The sequence below is a fragment of the Suricata suricatta genome, chromosome 2 (genome assembly GCF_006229205.1).
Source record: "Suricata suricatta isolate VVHF042 chromosome 2, meerkat_22Aug2017_6uvM2_HiC, whole genome shotgun sequence".
NCBI classification, from domain to species: domain Eukaryota; kingdom Metazoa; phylum Chordata; class Mammalia; order Carnivora; family Herpestidae; genus Suricata; species Suricata suricatta.
In genome coordinates this window covers 107,004,144-107,030,279 of record NC_043701.1, presented here as the reverse complement: position 1 = coordinate 107,030,279, position 26,136 = coordinate 107,004,144, and positions in this window count along the sequence as shown.

Below are 26,136 nucleotides of genomic sequence, written 5' to 3'. Positions count from 1 at the left end.
CTAAGGTTCGGTTGTTGTGCCCTCTCTTTAAGAATGTGTGACATATTTTTCTTTCTCACACAATCTCATGCTCCAAAAAGACCCTTTTTGTCCCTAGTCAGTAAATCTTTAATTTTTTTATGTTTATTTATTATTATGATAGAAACAGAGCATGAGTGGGGGAGGGGCAGAGAGCAAGGGAGACACAGAATCCGAAGCAAGCTCCAGGCTCTGAGCTGTTAGCACAGAGCCCGATGTGGGGCTCAAACCCACGAACCATGAGGTCATGACTTGAGCTGAAGTCACCTGCTTAACCTACTGAGCCCCCCAGGTGCCCCCTTAGTCAGTTAATCTTGACAGAATTGACCTCTCCTGTCCATTAGGGTGAGCACACATTAGGGTGAGTTTCTCACCAAAGACAATCCAATGATGAACCACGAATACCTGGGTCCTTCCTCCTCCTTCAAGAATCTGATCTAATGGCCCGCTCCAGATCCTGAAGGCTTCTTCCTTGTTCTTCCCAGGCACCTCATAGCATCTTCTGAAATTGCATTTGGCATTCCTTGACATGCCAGAGTTGTCCCAAGATAGTAGATTCCTCAATTCAGATGAAGAGGTAGAGGAAAGGGAAGAATGTGGTTAGCTGTTTCCTTCACCACATTTTGTTTTTCACAAAACACTAGATTAGCCCCATTTCTGAGAAAGCTTTATGCACCATTAAATACATAAGTGTCCACTTTGATGAATTTTGACAAATTGGACCACCATGTAAATCAAGGTGTAAGATCTTCCCAATACCCTTCACAGTGATCTGTGCGTGTGCATGCACACACACACACACACACACACACACACAGAGGCAACTACTATTGTGATTTGTGTCAACACAGCTCTGTTTTACTTGTTCTAGAACTTCATATGAATAACGTCAAATACTGTGTATTTTTAATAGCAATGAAATAAAGCAAGAGGAATATAAGGGTAGAAGGAATAAGATAGAATATGTAGTACATAAAATAGATATTGAGCCCTTTGGTGTACAACTGAGGCACAGATTTGTCTCACTCTTGCAGTAGCATTGACCATAGCAATGCCCTTCCTGTGGCCCTTGCTCCAATCTGGTAACTAGGCCAACTAAACATTGGCCTATAACTTCATCAACCACTGTGAGCTCTGATTTGGGGGGTTAATATGGAAAATAAATTGGCTGAGCTATTAGGTGAAAAAACAGTCATCAAAACTACCCTAATTCAACACAAATAGGTTGTTTATTTGGCAAGAAAAAAAAGCAACCTTTGATCCATTTGTAATGTTGAAATATCAAGTGAAATTAGTACATGATGAAAAAGTCAAGTATCTTTTATGATAGGACTCATCACCATTATATAAGCTAATGAGCTTGATATTTAGCTATCAGCTTGTAATCTGAAACGTTGTACTTTATACGTATAATTTGAGTGAGTTCTTTTCATCATAAGAGGCAGCCTTGAGAGGTCTCCTTTAGCACTCTGGGTTTTGAGTGAGCTTCAATTTGCAATGCCCTCAGCACATTCAATACATTTTTTCAAAATTGTATTTCTTAGTTTTGGCAGAAAGATGTGGAGGAGGGAATTGATAGAAACTGTACCAGAAATACTAATAACCCTCCAGTAAGTCTCAAGTGTTCCACAGCCTCCTCGTTACAGGGCCAGAAGCAAAACAATCTCTGAAAATATTCGTGCACAGAAAGCGCTGGAAAAATCCAAGACTCTATTTCTTTCCGCTGTATCCCACATATCGCTCTGCCTACAAACCTCCATGTGAACTATTACAGGTGATACTGGGAATTACTCCTGACCCAGCTGTCAGGTCAGGGCTATGTCTGAGGACCATGTGATGGCTGGCTGTGTTCTGGGTGCTCCCATTGCGTATGGCTGCTTCCCCTGGGCGCACAGTCCACAGCCCCACAGGACTCTACCTTAGCTTCAGAACTGAATTCCACAGTAGGGAGAGCAGAAAAACTGAAAACAATACATCCTGTTTGTATGCCTAGGGACAAAATGAAGCAAGTCTGGAGGAAAGAATGATGTGAATAGCAGAAGACTGGTAATCAGGGAAGCCAGTTCTAGAACTGTGAGGTCACCCAGTGTTGCCTATAGGGCCTCCCGCTCTCTGTCCCCTCCTCCTGTGCTTGTGTACCCTGCTCTCCCTAGAATCATCTTGCCACAGCCCTCAGGACACTACAGGTGTTTCTCTTTATTTTTCCTCCTTCTGCTGAAAGACAGTGTCCATAGGGGCCACATTCTTCATACTGCCTGCACAATAACCTGGTAACCGAGTGTAGAGGACTGAATTTCAACAGGTTACCTCTGGAGTAACAGAAATCTAGCCCATGGAAAGACCCTTGTAATTATGGCCTGTTAGGAAAAAGGATTTTGAGGAAGAGGCACCTTCAAAACTTACAGAGAATGTCGTTACCCAGCCATAGGCAGAACAACCCTAGGGATGAACGGGCAACACATTCTGGGGGGCTCCCCAGTTCTAAATTATTTGAAATGCATGAGGTTTTTAGGTAACACCAAACTGGGTTCTAAAACATAATTAAATGTGTTTTGTTTTCAGTTTATAAAGTGGTAAAATATCTTGCCTAATGAGCTTCACAAACTCACTCCTGATGAATGACCTCACCCACCAGGCCCATAGGGGCAGGAAGCACATTCTAAAATGGTGTGGCAGGCAGAAAATCAATGCCAAAGATGTCCATACCCGAGTCCCCAGAATCTGGGGGTAGGTTATATTGCAGGACAAGGGAAAAATAAGGTTGTGGATCCATTAAATTTAAAGTAGACATATGGATCCTAGATTACCCAGGTGGGGCCAATGTAATTGTGACGGTCCTTAAAACTGGAAGAGGGAGGCAGAGATATCAGCGTGATATGCCACTGAGAAGGACACAGCTTGCCATTGTGTGATCGGCTTCAACGATGGAGGGAGGGATTTGAGGCACAGGATGCGGGTAATTTCTAGCAGCTGAAAAAGGCAGAGAAATGGATATTCCCACACAGCCTCCAAAAAGCAATGCCGTTTTGCCAACACCTTGATTTTTGCCTGGTGAGATCCGTTGGACTTCTGGCCTCTGTAACTGTAAAGTTAATCCATTTGTATTATTTTAAGCCTCTAAATTTATAGTAATTTGTTACAGCAGCAATAGGAAACTAATACAGGTGGGACATTGGAGCAAATGGTTCCACGTAGGAACTGTTGTGTTCGAAGCTTCTGTCCTGGGAAGGACGCACATCAGCTCCCCAAGACTGTCACCTGTAAGCTTGGAGATACTGCTCTACTATGTTTCTTCTCCATTTCCTGTCACCATCTTAGTTTAAGCCTGCATCGTCTTTTCCTTAAACTGTTTCCATAGCCCTTGCATTGGCCTCCCTGCTTTCAGCTTTGCTCACTCACGACCAAGCTCCACACTTGAGAAGGGGAGCTTTCTTCACATATGTAACTGCCCTAGATAAACATGTCCAGAGATGCCCACTGCCCATAGGCAGGGAATCATGCACCACCCAGGGCCCTCTTCTGCAGGCTCACCTCTGAACAGTCAAGCCAAGACTGAAAACAAAGGCTCACATACAATGTATGTAGATGTTATAAATCAACTTATCAAACTGGAAAACAAAACATGTTTTATTTTCCTGTTTGAGAAATCCAGACTAAACCTGGAAATTCTCAGACCCCTGAATTTTAGGCCAGAACATGTCTGCTTGGAGAGAGCTGGTACCCGGGTCCAAGTCTCTGGCCTGCCTTTGACCCCTTTCTCCCCTTAATCCTGCTTCACTCTTACGCCATAGGGATCATGCCAAACCTAACTTCTAACTCCATCCATCAAGAGTCAGCCCTTTGTTACCTGTCACGCCCACAAACACATGCTGGTGGGATGGTCTTAACTTGGATGTGAATCCAGAAAAGAGGCCACCCAAGTCATCAAAGCAGACTTGGGGCCATCGGGCAAGGAATCCTGCAGTGATAGGTATCCAGATCTTGGCCTAGAAGGTATGGCAATGGGTTTCAGGTGGGCATATATCCTTGGTCCTGCAGATTTCCTCCCCAGGGGGCAAAATTGGCCAAGGAGGTCCAGAGCAGGATGGTCTAAGGTTTCAGGGTCAGAGCAGCGGCTCTCTTAGAAGGGTACTGCTTCTGCACCTCTCCAGCCATCTCCATCCCCACTTCCCACCTTGTGTCTCTTGATATCAGAGCACTTGTCAGATTTTACACTAATGCAATGTCTTCACAGTGCATTCACTTGTGCAACACCCAGCTAGGTGCTATAAAGCAATCGACGGCTCATCTCCTTGAACTATATTTTATATTTTCTGTATCTCAAAACTATTGGGTATAGCAAGCTGTCAGTTAATTCCTGGCAACTGAGAACTGACCTGATTTTGTGACATGAAAATGGAGGGCATTAATTAAATTAAAGAATTGAAAAGGGCCATGTTTTTCCATTAACAACTAGTAGAAATATCAGGGAGTCATGCAGAATATAATCCACTCAAGTGTCCAGCTGCTTTCTCATCAGGTATGAAAGCATTAGAAGGGGACAGTAATAAAGATGTGGTTCTGGAACAAGAATAGACACTCTGGTCCGTGGAATTAGACAGGAACAAAAGGTCTTGGAATCATGGTCTCAGCATAGTGACTGTGGCAATGGTAAAGGTGCTGTCATTGCTTGAATGTAGTGTTAGTAAGATGGCCTAGAGACAATCTTAGGTGTGTAGTTGGAGTCCAGCTGGCCATTCCCATCAGGGGGTCCTTTGTACAGTATTCACCTTGGTTTATGTTCAGAAAGGCAGCATTTCTTTAAGTCCAAGAAGATTTAACATGTAAGCTGGCCTTCTCACCAAAGTTAAAGCACAAAACAAAGACAGTGCAATGAGGTAGTGGCAAAACTACTGGTTTGGGGGCACCTGGGTGGCTCAGTCGGTTAAGCGTCTAACTCTTGATTTCAGCTCAGGTCATGATCTCACACTTCATGGGATTGAGCCTTGTGTTAGGCTCTGTGCTGACAATACAGAGCCTGCTTTGGATTCTCCCTCTCCTTCTCTCTCTGCCACTCCCCCCATTCACATTCTCTCTCTCTCTCTCTCACACACACACACACATACACAATAAATAAATAAACATTTAAAAAACCCACTGGTTTTTAAGATGTAGATTTAGGGGCAGCAGTAGAGTTAGCAACTTGATCTCAGAGTTGTAAGTTTGAGCCCCCCGTTGGGTATAGAGATTACTTAAAAATAAAATCTCAAAAAACAATGTGGATTTTAACAAAGAACCTGCCCTGTTCACCTATCGAAGAGCCCAGCATTCAGAATGAAGCCTCCAACCCAGCGGGAGAGCTGAGTGCTGAGCTAGTAGGAGAGCTGATCACCAAGTTCTGAGGAACATGCTGGTGCATCTTATAAAATATCACAGTAAAGACCTAAGTGCCCACCAATGGATGAATGGATAAAGAGGATGTGATTCATATACACTGTATATTCTCTCTCTCTACACATATACACACACACTGGACTATTACTCAGCCATAAACAAGAATGAGTTGATGCCATTTGCAACAACATGGATGGATGAAGAGGGTATTCTGCTAAGTGAAATAAGTCAGATAGAGAAAGACAAATACCTTATAATTTCACTTCTATGTGGAATCTAAAAGCCAAATGTGCAAACAAACAAAAAACAAAAATCACTAACAGACCCATAAATACAGAGAGCAAACGGGTTGCCAGAGGGGAGTGGGTGATGGACAAAATGGGTAAAGAGGAGTGGGAGGCACAGGTTTCCAGTTATAGAATGAATATGTCATGGGGATGGAAGTTACAACATAGGGAACTCGATTAATGATATTGGGTTTTTTAAAAGTTTATTTATTTTTGAGAGAGAGCGCGCAAGTGCATGGCACAAGTGGGGGAGGGGGGGAGAGAGAGAGAGAGAAAGAGAGAGAGAGAGAGAGAGGGAGACACAGAATCTGAAGCAGGCTCCTGGCTCTGGGCTGTCAACATAGAGCCCGACATGGGGCCTGAAGCCACAAGCTGCAAGCTGAAGTCAGATGCTCAACCGACTGAGCCACCCAGGCGCCCCCAATTAATAATACTGTATTACAGAGAACAAACTGGTGGTTGCCAGAGGGGAGATGGGTGAAGGGAGGGGTAAAGTAGGTAACAGGGATTAAAAAGTATGACCTTTCAGTTATAAAATTAAGTCACAGCATAGTGATTATATCAGTAGTATTGTAACAAGGCTGTATGGTGACAGCCGGTGACTACACTTACCATGGTGAGCACTGAGAAATGTATAGAATTGTCCAATCACTATGTCGTACACCTGAAACTCATGCAACATTGTACATCAACTATACTTTAGTAGTAAAAATTTGAAATAAGGTATCACAGAGGACGCAGATGACTGAAAGTTGGTAGAAATAGTTGCAGTGTCGAAATCATGTCAGCTGGGCTAAATTGCAATAATGAAGTTGAGCAGTGGCTAGAGGGATAATCATGGGAGTGGGAAAGGAAGAACTACTATGTTTTATAGACCAAAGTCTCGGATCTAAACACCAACGTTGCCACTTGTCATTTGTACTAGCTTGGATGAGTTTGAGAAATGTTTTGCATGTCTGGATTCCTGTCTTTCAAAATCTTAACTAGTATCAGTACCATTAAATTAGCATTTTACCTTTTGTACTCTGGTAATAATATTTAAATTTTAGGACTGCTATGAGGATTCCATGGAGTGACCCTTAGCTTTCAGATCACCCAACAGTGCCCGGCACAGAGATACTTGTGCGCCCTTTGCTCTTTACAATGTATTTGTTAATTTCCTTAGTCTACGACAGAGGGGCGGTTTACATAAGTGAAACATGCAGATGTGCAGATTGGTGAGGTCTGTCAATTGCATATAATCTTGTAACCACTGTGTAAAACAAAATAATACTTCTATCACCCCCGAAACGCTCTCTGTGCCCCTCTTTGTTCATTTTCCCACTCTCAGAACTGAACTATGTTAGCATCAGTTTCTCTCACCTGCCTTTGACGTATAGCAATGAAATTATATGACATCTGCTTCCTCTCCTCTCCATTTGCCTTCTTTCATTCTATATGATATCTTCTCCATATATGATTGCATACTTAGTAGATTGGTAGATTTTTTTTATTGCTGATCATGAATATACTAGAATATGTTTAGCTATTTTCTCATTGTCAGACATTGGGTTATTTCCAGGTTGAGGCTAACATTCTTGTACAAGTTGTTTTGTGGGTATATGTTTTCACTTTTTGAAGCATGGAATTTCTGTGTCATAGGGTAGATGTATGCTTAACTTTATCTGTGCTAAACAGTTCTCTGGGTGTAGTGGTGTTATTTTACACCCCAGCAACAGTGTATGAGAGTTCATTTGCTCTACACCTTTGCCGATATTTGGTATTACCAGTCTGTTTCTATTTTTAGCCATCCTGGTGTATGCAAACAGGAGTTTGTTATAGTTTTATTTGGATCCCCCTGACAATAATTTTGAGCACCTTCCTTGTGATTATTGGCCATTGACATAGCTTCTTTTGTGTAGGGTCTTTTAGAGACTTGATCTACTATTTTTAAGAACTGGGCTGTTTGTTCTTTTAATGACCAATTTAGAGGGATTTAAAAAATATAGTTTGAATAAAAGTGCTTTGCTATGTATATGTGTTATGAATAGTTTTAGAGTTGGTGGTTTGCCTTTTTACTGTCTTGATATCTTTTTAAGAGCAAAAAATTAATTTTGTACGTCCAATTTCTAATTTTTTCTCTTATGATTAGGTTTCTTATTTTATAAGTCTTTGCCTAAACCAGGTGTGCAAAGATATTTCTGTGTGCTTCCTGAAGCACACACAAGCTGTAATCCAACTTGAACTTTTAATTGACTTCACAAGAACTTTAATTTGGGCTCTTTAGTTTTTGTAGTTTTTAAGGAAAAGATATTAAATGCTTACTATAACCCTTACATTTCACACGGGATCTGAGTACAGAACTATAACTGAAAACTGTGAATCACTTTCTATTTATTTAAATTTTGTTAGTTATTAGACCAGGAACGTGGACAATATCAACAGGGGAGTCTAGCAGGCTGAGAATCGATCTTCTTGGCCCTGAGAATAAATTACTCTCTCTCTTGACAACCCATTTTCTCTCATCAGGGAGGAACTGTCATCCTAAGGACTTTCTCTTCCAAATGTTATCGCAAGGACTTTGAAGTCATTTCTAAGTGCAGAAATAAACACCACACCCTGGATCCCTGATGCGTGGGAGGTCTCAGTGTCTATAGGGGTTAGAATTCCATGACCACCATGTCTTTGCATAGATGTAAAAGAAAATTCTAATGACTTCTTGCTCCTAAATTCCATTTTACCATGATTTCTTTTTTCTGCTGAACCAAGGAATTAGTTGCAATGAAATGTCTTCATAATCATAACAGAGATGTTTTCAGAGCCAAAGTTCTAAATTTTGATGGAGTCAAAGGCATCAGCTTTTCCTTTTTTGGATCACGTTTTTGGTGTCAATCTTTTGCCTGAACCCCTACCTGCCCTACGTCTTACAGATAAGTCTCCCCCTTTCCCCCTACAAGTTTTATAGTTTTGCGTTTTATGTTTAAGTAAAAAGATGTGAGACTTTAGGTTTTTATTTCTTTGCCTTTTGCCTGTAGATATCCAATTATTGTCCAGTCATTTGTGGGAAAGGTGATCTTCCCTTCTTTGAGTTGCTTTTGAGTTGAGTCCATCCACTGAGTTTTTATTTTAGTTATCGTACTTTTCATTTTCAACTTTCCACTTGGCTCTCCTTAGCCTCTGCTTCTTTGCTGAGACTTGCTTTGTTTTCAAGCATGTCTGTGTTGGCTTGTGAAACCTTTTTATGATGGATGCTTTAAAATCTTTGTCAGATAATTCTATCAACTCTGTCATCTAGGAACTGGTATTTATTGATTATCTCTCTAATTCAGTTTAAGATCTTCCTGGTTTCCATTCCCACCAACAGTGTAGGAGGGTGCCCATTTCTCCACATCCTTGCCAACATCTGTAGTCTCCTGATTTGTTCATTTTAGCCACTCTGACTGGGGTGAGGTGGTATCTCAGTGTGGTTTTGATTTGTATTTCCCTGATGATGAGTGATGCTGAGCATCGTTTCATGTGTCTGTTGGTCATCTGGATGTCCTTTTTGGAGAAGTGTCTATTCATGTTTTCTGCCCATTTCTTCACTGGATTATTTGTTTTTTTGGGTGTGGAGTTTAGTGATTTCCTTGTAGATTTTGGATACTAGCCCTTATCCGATATGCTATTTGCAACTATCTTTTCCCATTCCGTCGGTTGCCTATTAGTTTCCTTGATTGTTTCCTTTGCGGTGCAGAAGCTTTTTATCTTGATGAGGTCCAAGTAGTTCATTTTGGTTCTTGATTCTCTTGCCTTTGAGATGTGTCAGGTAGGAAATTGCTGCAGTTGAGGTCAAGGAGGTTGTTTTCTGCTTTCTCCTCTAGGGTATTTATGGTTTCCTGTGTCACATTCAGGTCCTTCCTCCATTTATTTTTGTGTATGGTGTAAGAAACTGGTCTAGTTTCATTCGTCTGCATGTTGCTGTCCAATTTTCCCAGCACCACCTGCTAAAGAGGCAGTCTTTTTTCCATTGGATACTCTTTCCTGCTTTGTCAAAGATTAATTGGCCAACTTGTGGGTCCAGTTCTGGGCTCTCTATTCTATTCCGTTGGTCTATGTGTCTGTTTTTGTGCCAATACCATACTGTCTTGATGATGACAGCTTTGTAATAGAGGCTAAAGTCTGGGATTGTGATGCCTCCCATTTTGGTTTTCTTCTCCAACATTACTTTGGCTATTTAGGGGTTTTTTGTGGTTCTATACGAATTTTAGGATAGTTTGTTCTAGTTTTGAGAAGAATGCTGGTGCAATTTTGATGGGGATTACATTGAATGTGTAGATTGCTTTGGGTAATAACATTTTAAGAATACTTATTCTTCCAATCCATGAGCACGGAATGTTTTTCCATTTCTTTGTTTCTTCTTCAATTTCTTTCACAAGCTTTCTATAGTTTTCATCATATAGGTCTTTTACATCTTTGGTTAGGTTTATTCCTGGGTATTTTGTGGTTTTTTCATGCAATTGTTAATGGGATCCTTTTCTTGATTTCTCTTTCTCTTGCTTCATTTTTGGTGTATAAAAATGCAACCAATTTCTGTACATTGATTTTGTAGCCCGTGACTTTACTGAATTCATGGATCAGTTCTAGAAGGGTTCTGGTGGAGTTGATCGGGTTTTCCATGTAGAGTATTATGTCATCTGCGACAAGTGAAAGTTTGACTACTTCTTTGCCGATTCTGATGCCTTTTATTTCCTTTTGTTGTCTGATTGCTGATGCTAGGACATCCAGCACTATGTTAAACAGCAGTGGTGAAAGTGGACATCCCTGTTGTGTTCCTGATCTCAGGGGGAAAGTTCTCAGTTTTCCCCCATTGAGGATGATATTCACTGTGGGCTTTTCATAAAATGCTTTAGTAATGTTTAAGTAACTTCTTTCTATCCTGACTTTCTTGAGGGTATTTATTAAGAAGGGAAGTTGTATTTTGTCAAATGCTTTTTCTGCATCTATTGACAGGATCATATGGTTTTTATTTTTTCTTTTGTTAATGTGATGTATCACATTGATGGATTTGCAAATATTGAACCAGCCCTGTAACCCAGGAATAAATCCCACTTGATCATGATGGATAATTCTTTTTATGTGCTGTTGAATTTGATTTGCTAGTATCTTGTTGAGTATTTTTGCATCTGTATTCATTTAGGATGTTGGCCTGTAGTTCTTTTTTTGTTGGGTCTCTGTCTGGTTTGGGAATTAAAGTGATACTTGCTTTGTAGAATGAACCTCTCTGAAAACAATGTGAAGGTTCCTCAAAAAATTAACAATAGAACTCTCCTAAGACCCTGCAATTACACTGCTAGGGATATACCCAAGGGATACAGAAGTGCTGATGCAAAGGGGCACGTGTACCCCAATGTTCATAGCAGCACTGTCAACAATAGCCAAATCATGGAAAAATCCTAAATGTCCATCAACTGATGAATGGATAAATAAATAAATAAATACATATATGTATGTGTGTGTGTGTGTGTGTGTGTGTGTGTGTATGAATATTACACAGCAGTGAAAAAGAATGAAATCTGGCCATTTGTAGCCAAGTGGATGGACCTTGAGGGTGTCATGCTAAGCAAAATAAGTCAGGCAGAGAAGGACAGATACCATATGTTGTCACTCATACGTCTAACAGGAGAAACCTAACAGGGACCAAGGGAAGGGGAAAGGGTGGGGGGAAAGAGTTAGGGAGAGGGAGGAAGGCAAATCATGAGAGAGTCTTGAATACTGAAGACAAACTGAGGGCTGAAGAGGGAGGGAGGAAGGGCGGTAATGGTCATGGAGAGGGGCACTTGTGGGGAAGAGCACTGGGTGTTATATGGAAACCGACTTGGTAATACATTATCTAAAAAATAAAGTAATGAGACCAAAAAAAAGATTTTCCTGGTTTCTGCTATGACAGGTAATTTTTCAGCTGAAACCTGGACATTTTGGTTATTATGCTCTATGACTGCATCTTGTTTATACCTTCTGACTCAGCTGGTTTCCTCGTACACCTCTCTGGCAAGGGAAGGGGGTGGGAGACAGTCTCATTACTTTCAGAATGCAGTGGAAGTCCAGATTCCCAGTCTTCTATTCCATTGCTACTTGAGAAGGCGGGGACGGGAGCTCCTTCTTCCTGTTGGTCCAGGTAAGAGCCCAGGTTTCTCAGATGGTCTTTACTAATGCTGCGGGGAGAAAAGCTTCTTTCCCATTCAGTGAGGATAAAAATCTCTTCCTTCTCTGGCACTAGTCCAGCAGAAGCTTGCCGTGATTTATTATACTCTTGAGAGGGTGGAGGGCTGGACACCTCACTCAGCTTTTGGTGGCATATGCGGGATAAAGTCACAGATTTATGTGTAAATGGATATGGTTGGGAGTATGGGCCAGTTGCAATGGAGTGGTTATTTCTGAGAGTTTCCTCTTTGGACAGAGAAACCCGGCAGCATTTAAAAGGGCCTTTTTTTCTTTCTTTTCTTTAAAAAAAAATCAACTCTGTGCCTGTTGATGTTTGTATGTTGTTGGCTTCTTCAGCACCCAGACTTGGATTTGAGACAAAGACAAACCCAGGGAAGTCATCACTGTGTTGCTCTTTGTCTTTTAGCCAGTCTTCCTCTATCCCCCCTTCAAGGTTGACTTCTGCTTAATTATACATAATATCCAAGGATTTTCACTGTAATTATTGGAAGGCATCTGGAATAATACGTCTACTCCATCTTTTTGGAAGCAGAACCTTGTTTCTAACTATCTCTTTCTAATACTTTCCCACAATGGTGTCCTCATTAAAATTTACTGATATTATGGCATGCCAAAATGTTCAATCCACTCAGAAGATTTTAATATACCCAGAACCTACCCTAACTTTCACTGGCAGAAGCAGATGGGGGATGGGTGTTCTCACAAAATTGCACTGGGATCTCTAGAGTTAAAATCAATTTGGGGTTTGAAGGAGGGAAAAGAAGAAGGAAATAAATCACACCCCCTCCCCAGTAAAAACACACCGGCATCCCATTAGGTACTACAAAGGGTCTAAGAACCCAACACAGAAGTAGGGCAGGAGGTCTCTACCAGGTGGCCATCAAAAATAGCCATGTAGAGAGACTTCTCTGCATTATCATTTTTGTCTCATGTGTGTCTCTTACTACGTGAATTATACATAAACAAGGCATTGTTATTTTTTCTCCTTCTCTTGGGCATATCACTCGGGGGATCTAGGCACCTTTAGCTGGAGTCATAGCCTTTCTGTCTCCTCTCTCATAACTGGAAGGACCAGTTCCACGCTAACCATAAACACTTGCACAAGGATTGGCTTTCTCTCTTTAAAAAGACTGCATCCTTGACCTTTTCGTCTCTAATTCCTTTTTCATGGTGGTCCTCCTGCAGTTAATGTGCTGTTAACCCTTCCTTTCCGTTCTCATGGTGGAGTAGTGTGGTAACAACAAAGGTCACAGACTCGGGTTCCAGACCACCCAGGTTAAAAGTCCATCTGTGCCATTCTCAGTCTGGGTCACCTTAGCCAGTTTACTCAACTTGTCTGTTTTATCATCCATGAAATGGGGACAAGAGCAGTAATCTCCTCAAGGGGTCATTGTGAAGATCAACTGAATTCATATATTGCTCACACACACCAGCCAAAGACCACCAGGGACACATCTGTGGTCAGAACTGGGTTCATTACTTGCATCGGTAGTAATAATGGAGGCAACAGATGAATAATAAAAAACAGTAGCTGTAGAGAGGCACACCCCGTGGGGAAGTCTGAGGCACCATGCAGCATCTCAGGAGGAGTGTGGTACCATTCCAGGAGGGGCTTTTTAGAGGATTTGCGTTTGTGTACAGTCGTTTTGGAGAGGGTTTGAGAAGGCAGATAATTGCTTACAATTGGATGCTGTCAGAAAGCCGGGACAATTTCATGACTGGGTAGCTTAGGTTTTTTTTGTTTTTTAATCTAGAGGGTGGAGGACCAAGGCTAAAGCCATAATTGGGAAAGAAGCCGCAGTCACCCCTGTTAGCTGGGAGAGAGCAGAGCTTGGCCATTTTTGTGATTTGCATCGTGTTGTTTTTGTCTTTCCTCAAGCATGATCACAGAGGAGTCTTGGACACAGTGACCTCATCTGATGTTAGTGGTCTGTGAAATTATTTGATTAGCAGGAGAACACTCTTGTCCAGCTTCGAGTGTCAGCTACGAGCCACTATCTGCTAACTGTCCTCCCCACTTTTTAAAAAAGTTTGTTTATTTATTTATTTATTTAGACAGTACATGCACGTGTGCACATGCACAAGTCAGGGAGGGACAGAGAAAGAGGGAGAGGGAGAGGGAGAGGGAGAGGGAGAGGGAGAGAGAGAGAGAGAGAGAGAGAGAGAGAGAGAGAGAGAGAGAGAGAGAGAGAGAATCCCAAGCAGGTTCCACACCACCAACGCAGGGCTTGGACTCATGAATTGTGAGATCATGACCTGAACTGAAACCAGGAGTCAAATGCTTAACTGACTGAGCCACTATTTTTTTCTTTCTTAAAATGTAAGTTTTTAGGACAAGAATATGACACAGTATGTCTACTGCTCTATCTCTCCATATTGTTTGGGTTATATTATCTTTTGTCTCCCCAGACACAACTTATGTGCCTGGTAGACAGTGATCCATCTCACACATTCCAGTTCTGCTGTTACACTTGGCCTCATGGGTAGCACTTCATAGAAGCTCTTGTCCCTTCCGTAGGCGGTTGCATGATTCTCTGCCACGGTCTAACCACCGCCTTCTGTATTATCATTTTAGTGGGCAAGTCTTTCTTTTCTTTTCTTTTTTATGTTTTTAAATTTATTTTTGAGGGGCGCCTGGGCAGCTCAGTCAGTTAAACGGCCTGCTTCTGCTCAGGTCATGATCTCACAGTTCGTGGGTTCGAGCCCCGTGACAGGCTCTGTGCTGACAGCTAGCTCAGAACCTGGAGCCTGCTTCAGATTCTGTGTATCCCTCTCTCTCTGACCCTCCCCTGCTCGCACTGTCTCTCTCTGTCTCTCAAAAATAAATAAAAGACATTAAAAATTTTTTAAAAATTATTTTTGAGAGACAGAGAGAGACAGCGCGAGCAGGAGAGGGTCAGAGAGAGAGGCAGACGCAGAATACGAGCTGTCAGCACAGAGCCTGATGCTGGGCTCAAACCCACTAACCGTGAGATCATGATCTGATCCGAAGCTGGCCGCTCAACTGACTAAGCCACCCTGGACAATCCTGTCTTAAGCATCAAATGACACAGAATATAAGTTAGGACTTGTGCAAAGATTACCAAACACCCCTCATCTCTGCACATCATGGCAAAAATGAGTGAGATCTTTTCTACCATAATAGAAATGTATTGATCTCTGTATCTCCCTTACTATTTACACAGTATGTGGCACATTGCTGTGTATAAGATAGAATAAAACATGTAAATAAAGATGTTAACTTTCCTAAGTCTGTAAAAGCACAGGATTTCCAAACAGTCTGGAAATCTCTGGCCAAGATGCTCTGTCTTTTGAAGACGTTTTGTCTTTATGAAGGCAGCAGCTGGCGGGGCTAGCATTCCCTCGCCGCCATTTTCCTTTGAAGGCCATTACTCCTATCCTTAGAAGAAGTTCCTTCCTCAGAGCTTTAGATCATGCAGCTAATCCAATTTAAGATTCAGGTTTGAATCCTAAAGGAATATTTCAATCACAGCTACACATTAGACTCCGGCTGGCATAAATTGTTACTAGGAAACAAACACATCTGGTTAGACTCTTGGGTTACTTTAAATGCATCTTCCATTGTACTTACAATGTCCATTTATAAAAATGTGTATGTTAATGCTCACAGGGGAAGAAACAGAATGTAAAATTGCACTTGTCCCTAATCATAAGTTGTGAAAATGATATAACCACACAGATAAATTCTATGAAAAAAGCATGGAGAAATGGAAAATGTTCACCATGATGATATCTATCTATGCACAAAGTAAGAGGAAACCATACATAATTATAAATCTGTGGGAGGGGCAGGCATCTAAATATTCTGTTACAGTGGAATTTTGCATGATGCTGACTCCTCTCTAATCTAGTCTCCTGTGTTCCCACAACTCCTTATGCACACCATGTAAAAAAAGCAGACATATTGTGTTATAATGTCTATTTATTTCATGCTGACCTGTGTATTTCTTGAGGACAGGCACTATCTCTTATTTATATTGAGGTTTGTAAGGTGCCCACATAGAGCATAACAGATACTTCAGAATATTTATGGGGAAGGTTTGGTTATTTATTTATTTTTGAAAGAGAGAGAGAGAGAGAGAGAGAGAGAGAGAGAGAATGCACACAAGTGCAGAAGGGGCAGAGAGACAGTGAGAGAGAGCATCCCAAGCAGGCTCCACACTGTCAACACAGAGTCTAACTCGAGGCTTGATCTCCATCCTGAGATGGAGACCTGATCTGAGATCAGGAGTCAGAGGCTTAACTGACTCTGCTACTCAGGTGCCCCAAGAATATTTGTTATTTAGTAGTTTAACTAGTTACTCACACCATTCCACCTGGTGGTTTAGCCTTCAATTTTAGGAGCTTCTTTTAAGAGTCCCATAAGATGGGGTGCCTGGGTGGCTCAGTTAAGCATCTGACTCTTGATCTCAGCTCAGGTCTTCATCTCAGGGTTGTGAGTTTGAGCTCCATGCTGGTCATGGAGCCTACCATCCCCCCCCCCCCTCCAAAAGAGAGTTCCATAACTTAAGTTACCAGATATGCTGAAAACCTAGTCATGCAGTGACAGCTTTGTGGCAGTAGATCTGAGACAGGAATGGTGTCCACAACACTGCCAGTTATCCTTACTTACAATCCTTAAATATTTTTGCCAACATATCTCTTAAAAGAATTTCAAAAAACAATACTTTTTAAAGTTGACATAAAAAATTTTCATGTTGGTGCACCTGAGTGGCTCAGTCGGTTAAGCATTTGACTTTAGCTCAAGTCATGATCTAATGGTTTGTGGATCTGAGCCCTTTGTTGGGCTTTGTGCTGACAGGTGGGTGCCTGGGGCCTGCTTCAGATTCTGTGTCTTTCTCTCTCTCTCTCTCTGACCCTCCCCTGCTTGTGTGCTCTCTCGCTCTCTCGCTCTCTCTCTCTCAAAAATTAATAAATAAACATTAAAATTTTTTTATCTTAAGTTTGAATTGTTGCAAAATATGGTAGCTTAGAGTTTTAAATATATTTTGAAAATATCTTATGTAAATAACAATTTTATTATGATATATTTGTGTAGTGTTATTTTGGATTTAGAGAAATTAAAATTGATAAAATAAAATAATTATTTCATTATACTCAATGGAATATAAGTATCATTTATCCATTGAATTCCAAATACCAGAGCAATTTGATATCCTCCAACATACATAAATACACATGTGCATGTTTTTTAAAAAGGTGGTGATCCCAGGATCTGCTGTTAAAAATATTTTTTTCTTTAGGGCACCTGGGTGGCTCAGTTGGTTGAGCATTCAACTCTTGATTTTGGTTTGGGTCACGATCTCACAGTTGGTGAGTTCGTGGGTTTTGCACTGACAGTGTGGAGGCTGCTTGGGAGTCTCCTTCTCCTCTCTCTGTGCTCCTCCCCCTGCTCAGGTGTGCCTGCTCTGTCTCTCAAAATAAACATTAAAAACATTTTTATTTTAGATTCAATTATACTTATAAATATTTAATAGGATATTATTAATAAAAACAAAACAGTTATTTATGTACTTTGATGACTACTGTGGAAAATATAAACTTTTATTAGAAATGCCTTTTTAATGAGTTGGGTTGGGCTTTTTTTGGATTAGTTCGTATCTCCTTGGGGGGATATTATATATTGCTAGTGTGAGACAGTGTTCACCATCAGTTTTATTCCTACCTTTCATGTTTTATATGCAAATGCCACGAAGCACACATATAAGTAGATAGGAATAGGAGGAGTTTGTGAAACAATGTCACTGTTTTAAAAATGTCTTCTTTTCAATTTGAATGCCTAAAGTAGCACAGTGATCAATCTATTCCTTTGCAAAGTGGAAAGAGGTCAGTTTTATTTTTTTAAATTAAAAAGTTTTAAATATTTATTTTTGAGAGAGAGCAAGAGACAGAGTACAAGCAGGAGAGGGGCAGAGAAAGAGGGAGACACAGAATACAAAGCAGGTTCCAGGCTCTGAGTTGTCAGCACAGAGCCCGATGTGGGGCTCCAACCCACCACTGGGAGATCATGACCTGAGCCCAAGTTGGACATTTAACTGACTGAGCCACCCAGGCGTCCCAGGAAAGGGTCAGTTTTAAAAGTCAGGGATGCTTAGAGACAACTGGGACTGGTCTGATGCCTTAATCCCAGATGCTTGTTTAGGCAGCTCACTTTTAGGACAGACTGTATACACAGAGGTTGAAAAAAATGATCTCTGCGGCTTCTTTGAGAGTTTTCCTGTTCTCCCGCAATGATAATCCCTGTGGTTGGAAAGTTTTGACCTCCTCAGTAACCATTCTTCTCTTCATGGTCACGCACAGATTCTTAATTATCTTCAACGTGGCATCGTATGCAGCGAAAATATTTATTTTGCCAGACTGCCTTGTATTAGGACCCAGGTCTTGCCAATGAAAAAAATCTAAGCTGAGTTGCTGGGGCTGGGGGCTGTCTTCAGAGCACTTGTTTTTCTGAGAAGATGGGACCAAGTTAGATGGCCCAACCTCTGCCTTTTCACTCTCCCTCCTTTCTTTTCTTGGAATGCCAGCACAACCTCGGGAGGTGTGGCAGCCATCTTGCCAACAACAGCCGCACGTTCAGAATGGAGGAACCAGTCGATCAAAGGAGGCTGCGTCTATGTGAAGAAGCTTGTGGGGACTGCCCCTCTCCCATCTGCCTACATCTGGGTTGTCACTGCATGAGAAAAATAAGCCCCAATTGTTTAAGCCCTTGTTGTCAGGTTTCTTTTCTTTGTTTTTTTTTTTTTAATTTTTAATGATTTTTATTTATTTTTGAGACAGAGAGAGACAGCACGAGCAGAGGAGGGTCAGAGAGAGAGGAAGAGACAGAATCTGAAGCAGGCTCCAGGCTCTGAGCTAGCTGTCAGCAGAGAGCGTGACGCGGGGCTCAAACCCACAAACCGTGAGATCATGACCTGAGCTGAAGCCGGACGCTTAACCAACTGAGCCACCAGGCGCCCCTGTTTCTTTCTTTTTAAAAAACAATTTCTTGGCTCCAAGTGCTAGAGGCAACAAAAGATTATTTTTTTATTCACACCTTGGGGAACACATGATTTATTTTTCTGGCCTCAAAGATCTTACTAAATGCCATAGGGAATGCTAATGAACTGTTATACAATCACATTTACGCTTTATTACAGGCATTAGTTTTTCTGACCTAAATAAGATAAATTTATAAAATAAATGTTTTGGACACCAGCCAAAATATCACAAGGCTTTTTACACAATCATATCTTCTCATTTTTGCTCTTAGAAAACGTAGGAAGTCAGAACTACTTCACTAGCAGAGGACCATGAAGAGTGAAAAGGCCAACGCTAACATTATTTTTTAACTTAATAAAAGGTATTGTAATAAATATTTGAGAGTGACTTGTGAAAAACTATAAATTCAATTCTAACTGTTTCTGAAGTGGTTATAAATCACAATGTCTGGGACATTGGAAATAAGATACAATGCCATATGGTATTTGAGTAACTAGGGAAACATCATCTGAAATGAGAATGGTGATTTGTGACTTGGGATTTAATACATTTATGAAAATTTATCGGTGAATTTCATCTAGTGCTCTCCTAGATGACGAATTGCCTGAAAATTTCAAATGAATCATAGTAATTACTCATTGAGGAGATGACTAAATGTGTTGGTAGAATTCTCAATAATGGCACAAAACTAACACTCTCAGATATAAACAATAATAGTAATATTCCCGAGCACTTTAGGTGTATTATATACATCTATCTTTTCTGCAACTCTAAGCATGAACATGGACAATACTCTTTTCCCTTTGTACAAAGAAACTAACATACTGATAAATTTAAAAACGTGCCAAAGTTCATACAAGTAATAAGTGACGAGGTGGGAGTGAAACCAAAAGTGTCAGTTGCACTGATGGTGTGGCCCAGGCACCTCCTATTCCCAGTGGTGAGCATTATCAACACTGGAAGACGTAGAACGGCTAGCCAATGCTCTGGGGAGGAAGCAAGAGCAGGCAGAGTCTGGAGGGAAGCTAACACCCGGAAGGAGGAAATAGCATGGAGTTATTCTCCCGGGCTTTTAGGCTGACAGACATCTTATCTACTGGAAGTGAGGAGAAACTCCTGGAAAGCAAGGGGCACATAGCTGGAGCGTCGAATATATGCAATTTGTTCAAGTGTCTGATTAACCTCAGAATATACATGCAAAGGGCAGGCTTAAAGTCCTTCAGTGTGGGACCAAAGAACCAAACTGAGAGAGGGCCGCCACTTAACTTATGGCTTCAAGTCCAACCAAATTAATTCTCTATTCAAATAACAACAGTGGTCACTGGGGGAACACAGTGGAACACAGTGCCTCCTGGACATAACATACATAACGTCAAGAATACAATTGAAACGCACTCCACTTGTGAAGAATCAGGAAAAAGTGCTCCACACTCAAAAGGAAAGGCCTAACTCAAATTTGGAATATACTCCTGCATAATTATATGATCATGCTGAGTTATCCACCTGCTTACAAGACAAGACACGGAACAGTTAACTGTGCACACCATGAAAAATTTCGCCCAGTGGCTGATACCTTTATGGTCTTCCAATTTCCATTCTTATATTGCCCAAGTCGTAGGCTAGTGTTCAGGTCAACTGTTTTTATGCAGAACATTGACTCTGCCCTTTTATGATACATTTGAATATTATCCAATATCAAGGGCTTCCCAAAGACTTTATTTGCCCAATAATATTTCTTTTCCTTAATCCACCATTCACTGTCTTGTGGTCCTTTTAAATCTTCAGCAGAAAGTCTTCCACAAAGAGACTGCTATTGATATATGGATAACAAAGTGACCCATTTTATGGAGGTCAATATCACTTCCCCAGCCAGCCCCAAGCTTGAGCAATGGACTAATGGATAAAAATGCAATGGTAATTGATACTGATGACCTCGCTGGCCTCAGAAACAGGAATTTAGTATTAACAAGGGTCAGTAGCTATCACTATTTCTGAATGTGTGCTTTGCCAACAATAACCATATTCTGACTTCCTGACAGAGCTTCAGGGACCAGGCAGTTTTCTGGTGGCAAGAAAGATCATTAGTCTGGAAATCTTCTATCATCAAGGGGGCCAAGACGAATGTCGCATCTGTTATCTTGCCTTCAAAATTAGAGGGAAATGAGGGAATGAGGGAATTTTTAGAGCTGATGAAAATGTTCTATATTTAGATCATGGTGGTGATCAAATGACTTTATATACAGTTGACTCCTTAACAACTGGGGTTTGAACTGTGTGGGTCTACTTATACATGGATTTTTTCCCAACAAATAACATACAATATATGTTACATACATAACATACATATAAGTGCATTTTCTTTTCCTTATGATTTTCTTTTTTTCAATAAAAAACTTTAAATGTTTATTTATTTTTGAGAGAGAGAGGGAGTGCAAGTGGGATAATGGGCAGAGAGAGAGGGAGACACAGAATTTGAAGCAGGCATTAGGCTCTCAGCGATCAGCACAGAGCCTGACACGGGGCTCAAACCCACGAACCGTGAGATCATGACCTAAGCCAAAGCCAAACGCTTAACTGACTGAGCCACCCAGGTGCCCCTGGTTTTCTTAAAAACACTGTCTTTCCCCTGACTTCCTTTAGTGTAAGAATCTGGTATAGAATACATAGAACATACAAAATATGCGTGAATTGACTCTGTTATTCATAAGGCTCTGGTCAAAAGTGGGCTATTAGTAGTTAGGTTTTTGAGGAACCAAAATTTATACACAGATTTTTTTGACTGCACTGGGGTTCAACACCCCTAGTCCCTGTGTTGTCCAATGGCCAATACAAATTGAGAAACAATGCCACAGTATGTTGTGTTGCTTTTTACAAGATATACTCTATGCTCTAGTCAGCCAGAAATACATGCTGCCATCTTCCTAACTGCCAGAAAATACAGATCTCAAGAACAAAAGACAGAAATTGAAACGGAGTCTATTGCCATTTGACCTGATGACTCAGTCTCAGAGTTTTTGTTCTAAATTCCCATGTGACTGACTTATCCTGACCTGGAGATAAGAGTACTAAAGAAAGAATATTCATGCCATGGGTCACAATAAAGGTTTTGCTGAACTGAAAGCTCAGACTGCTATCTCATCATTAAAAGTAATATGGCTAAGGAAATTAGAGAAAAATAATCGTTCTGGGGGAGGTTGGATGATGGCCTTTGACAACCAGTCATTATAGTTGGCGTTGGTGATGTGACTACATCAGGAAAGATACTTGAAACTTGAAGAAATCTTGCTTTTCCATGTCAGATAATGGATAACCATGATACACTCACATGTTGGATCATCAAAGTCTCAGATCTCTCAGAAATCATGATGTGGGTTAATTCAATGAGAAAAGAAAGTTGACCAGTGACATATTGACTAAAGCCAAGATACACCAAGGGTGGAACTGTTTACAGAAAGCCCTGCCATGGACATAAGTGGAAAAACCCAGGCTTGTCCTCTGGAGCAGATAGGAGAGACAGTCATGGTATTGTGCACCAATGTCACATAATACATCCTGTAATATCAAACTAAAAAATCACTTCTGGTTGCTGATATATACAGAAGTTATTCATGTGACATGGCCAAATCTCCCTCTGCATTCAAAGTATAGATTGCCAAATTTCAAGTATGCCTCTGTGAGCAAATTAAAGAGATAAAGGAGAGCCTCGACTTTCTATTTGATTGCTTACCTCATGTGTATCCTTGCTTCACATTGGTAGTAAGCCAAAGGAAAAACAACTGTGAACCCTGTCTTGGTTAGTGTTCTTGTCAACCTTGATTCTGGGTGAGGAGTAATGACAACATGGACTGAATGAGAGAGGAGGGAAATCATCAACACCTCCTACGATCTCTTGGCCAACTCAAGAAATGAATACTTTGGGCTTCCACCACTATTCTTTTGCTTGCTAGTATGGTCTCTGAGGAATGAATGCTTGGTACCTCCTTTTCATTAAACAGATTATGATTTTTTTCTTTTCCATGTTCCTCTATCTTCCTGTTCTTTACCATTATGTGGTAGTAATTAAATGTACCTATGGTTTCTAGGGTTATAATGATTTGAGATCACATCATAATGGAACTAGTAGAGGAATTTATATCAAACTGATTTCCTGGCCCCAGGAACACAGGATCTCAATGACATTATTGAATCTTGAGGCAATAGCTGAATGTGACTTTGAGTTATCTCTGGTTGGGGAACTAATGTGAAAACCTGTGATTGTACATGAGATAGTTCAATTGTGTTAGGCAGAGACTTCTTTCAATATGTGTGTGTAAACATGTATGGGGTTGGGCAGCCAACATGTAGAACTCAAGAGAAAAATTCTGGGATGACACCATGGCTTGGAGCAATTCTCCCTATGGGAATTTGCCCCTGACTCCCATGAGTGGACCCGCAGCAGCCATGTCTTCTTAGGTTAACTTTGGATATCTGGCCCTAACTGAACAGTCTATCAGATTCTATCTCCTAGAGATTTGGAGATTTATGGGAGGTGGACCCAGATTGTGGTCTCTGGAGCTGAGTCATGCTAAGAGCAGTGCTAAAGAAGAAAAGTCCACAAAGTGACTTCACTCCCTAGAACCTCTCTTGCTGTTGCTCTTCTCATCAAGGTTCAGTTTTTCACTTCCTCCCTGGATTCAGTGATACATATCGCTAACCTTGCCAAGACTATTTATTTTTGCCTCTGGAACTCCTTAGAGTCAGTTTTCGTTATTTGTAGTCAAATGCACTACCTGAAGAACAGAACTATAAATCTATACAGATTAAAATGATGTTATTTTACAAAGGATTTTAGAGTCCTAAAAGTTCTGAGGAGTTTGTGTAGAGGTGATAATAACTAATCTGCAGTTCCATCTCAAGCTCTGTGCTGGGCACGCTTTCTGAGGTAACTCGTATCTGTGCAATGGCCCACTGAGGAGAGTATTATTCTTTGTAAAAAAAAAAAAAAAAAGATTGAAGTTGAAGTATAGCTGACACACAACGTTCCTTAGTCTCAGATGGACAACAGTGATTTGACAACTCTACACATTACGTTGTGCTCGCCACAGGTGTGGCCACCATCTGTCACCATACAATGCTATTACAGTACTATCCACTGTATTCCCTGTGCTGTACCTTTAATTCCCAGGGATGATTCATTGTGTAACTGGGAGGCTATACCTCTTACTCCCCTTTGCTAGAGTCCAGCTCCAGCAGGTCCAGGGCTCCCTGAAGGATGGACAGTGTCAGCGAAAAGGAGCAAGAGACCTAGACTTCCTTCTGCTCACTAGGCAGGTGTATCTGCTCTCTACTTAGGCATCTCTGCACTGCTGGCTGGCATTTCTCCTCTGACTGAGAGTCAGACTTTTTTGTTAAACAAGTGTATGGGGTACAAAACAGAAGTGGCAATTGTCTTAGACAATGATTTCTGGTGACAAATTCTTTGGTATGTAAAAATTTCCTAAAACATAGATTGGTAGAACACTCATGCATAATCTTTACCAATAGGGATTGAAGTAGGTAACTAGATGCTTATCACATGGGGAAAATATCTTTAGCATTTAAATACAAGGCAATGTTTTTAGCATAGTAAAGGCAAGAGTTAGTTCTTTGTGAGCAGGGGTCAATAGCCTGTTTTCTGAGGGGAAGAAAAACAGGTTTTCTCAGGAAATGTAACACTTGCTCCTATAAGCACAAAAGAAGAAATTCCTGTAACAAATTTTTTCATAAGGTGCAATTCACATATTTTTAGCATAAGAAGGCAAGTGACTCCTGATATCAGTCAGTCAGGTGCCTTGGGGGTTGGTGCTCAAGCAGAAATTGAGTGGGGGTTGAGTGTGTGTAGATGCAGGTCACCATCTGACAGTGGGCGGCCTTGCAAACCTGCCTTACTTCAGAAATGGCTCTGTTATACCCAAGATTTCAATATCATCCCCCAAAACCAGAGACCACCACGCATGCAAAAACAAAGGGCTTTATTATTACAGGCTTAGGCTGGCTGGGCTTAAGCTCAGGCTCACAGACTTTACCAGCACAGTGGATCCATGCTGAGAGCCCTGAACAAAAGTGGGGTAGGGCCTTTAAGGGTTTGGGAAGGGGGAGTGACAGGAAATTGTGACACAGGTACAGTGACCCAATCATTATCGCCTAACATTATTGGCAGTAACTTTAACCATACACATTGTCCAGAGTGTTTGTTACTTTTGGCAGGACCCAATCACAATATTTAAAGTATTAACCAATTACAGAGTGGACCCAGGACCCTCACGTAGGGTGTAACTAGCCTTAAGCAACAAGTGACTACCTATAGCTTCTATCTCTAGGCCTGCACTTAGAAATGTTAAGGGTGTTTGCTGGTCTTTCCTGATTGGGTGTTACAAGTGTGGTCCCTCCTGCCTTGGGCAATGTGTGCCCTTTCAGTGTCTAATGATTCTGAGAAACCAACACCTAGACCTCCAAGGTCAGAGAGGAAACTTGAAGCCTGTCATGGAGTCAGTTTGATTCAGACCTGTGTCCTTACAGCTCCCAGCACCCCTTCACCCATTTTTCCCTTTCCTCCACCCCCTCTCCTCTGGCAACCACCACGCTGGCATTTACAGGTCTGTTTCTGCTTTTTGTCTGCGATTTGTTTATTCATTTGCCAGGGGAGTATTGCTCTTACCCCATCTTACAGATAACTGCGGTTCAGAGAAGTCAACTAATTTACCTGATCCCACACCTCTCTGTAAAAGGTAGAAATGGGCTTAAAAATCAGGAACTCACTTATAAATCAGGAGCCAGTGAGACAGAGCTTTTAAATGGTCAGAGATAAATAAGCAAGAAAGGATGGAGAGAGTAAAGGATGGTAAAAAAGGGAACGAAGGCATGGAGAGATTGATTCTAATACTGTAGTGTCTCTGAAGACTCTACTGTTATACCCAAGATTTCTTTATCGCCCCCAGAAACCAAAGACCGTCAGGGAGGCCGAAGCATGCATGCAAAAGCAAAGGGCTTTCTTACAAATTTAGGCCCAGCCAGCCTAAACTCAGGCTCACAGACTTACTGGATCCACGTGGAGTGAGCCCTGAACAAAGGTGGGGTAGGACTTTTATGAGTTTGGGAAGGGGGAGTTACAGGAAATTGTGACATAGGTACAGTGACCCAATCATAATGGTACAACAGTATTGGCAGCAGCTCTAACCATACACACTGTTCAGAGCGTTCGTTACTTTTGGCGGGACCCAATTACAACATTTAGGGTATCTTTGAAATTAACCAATTACAG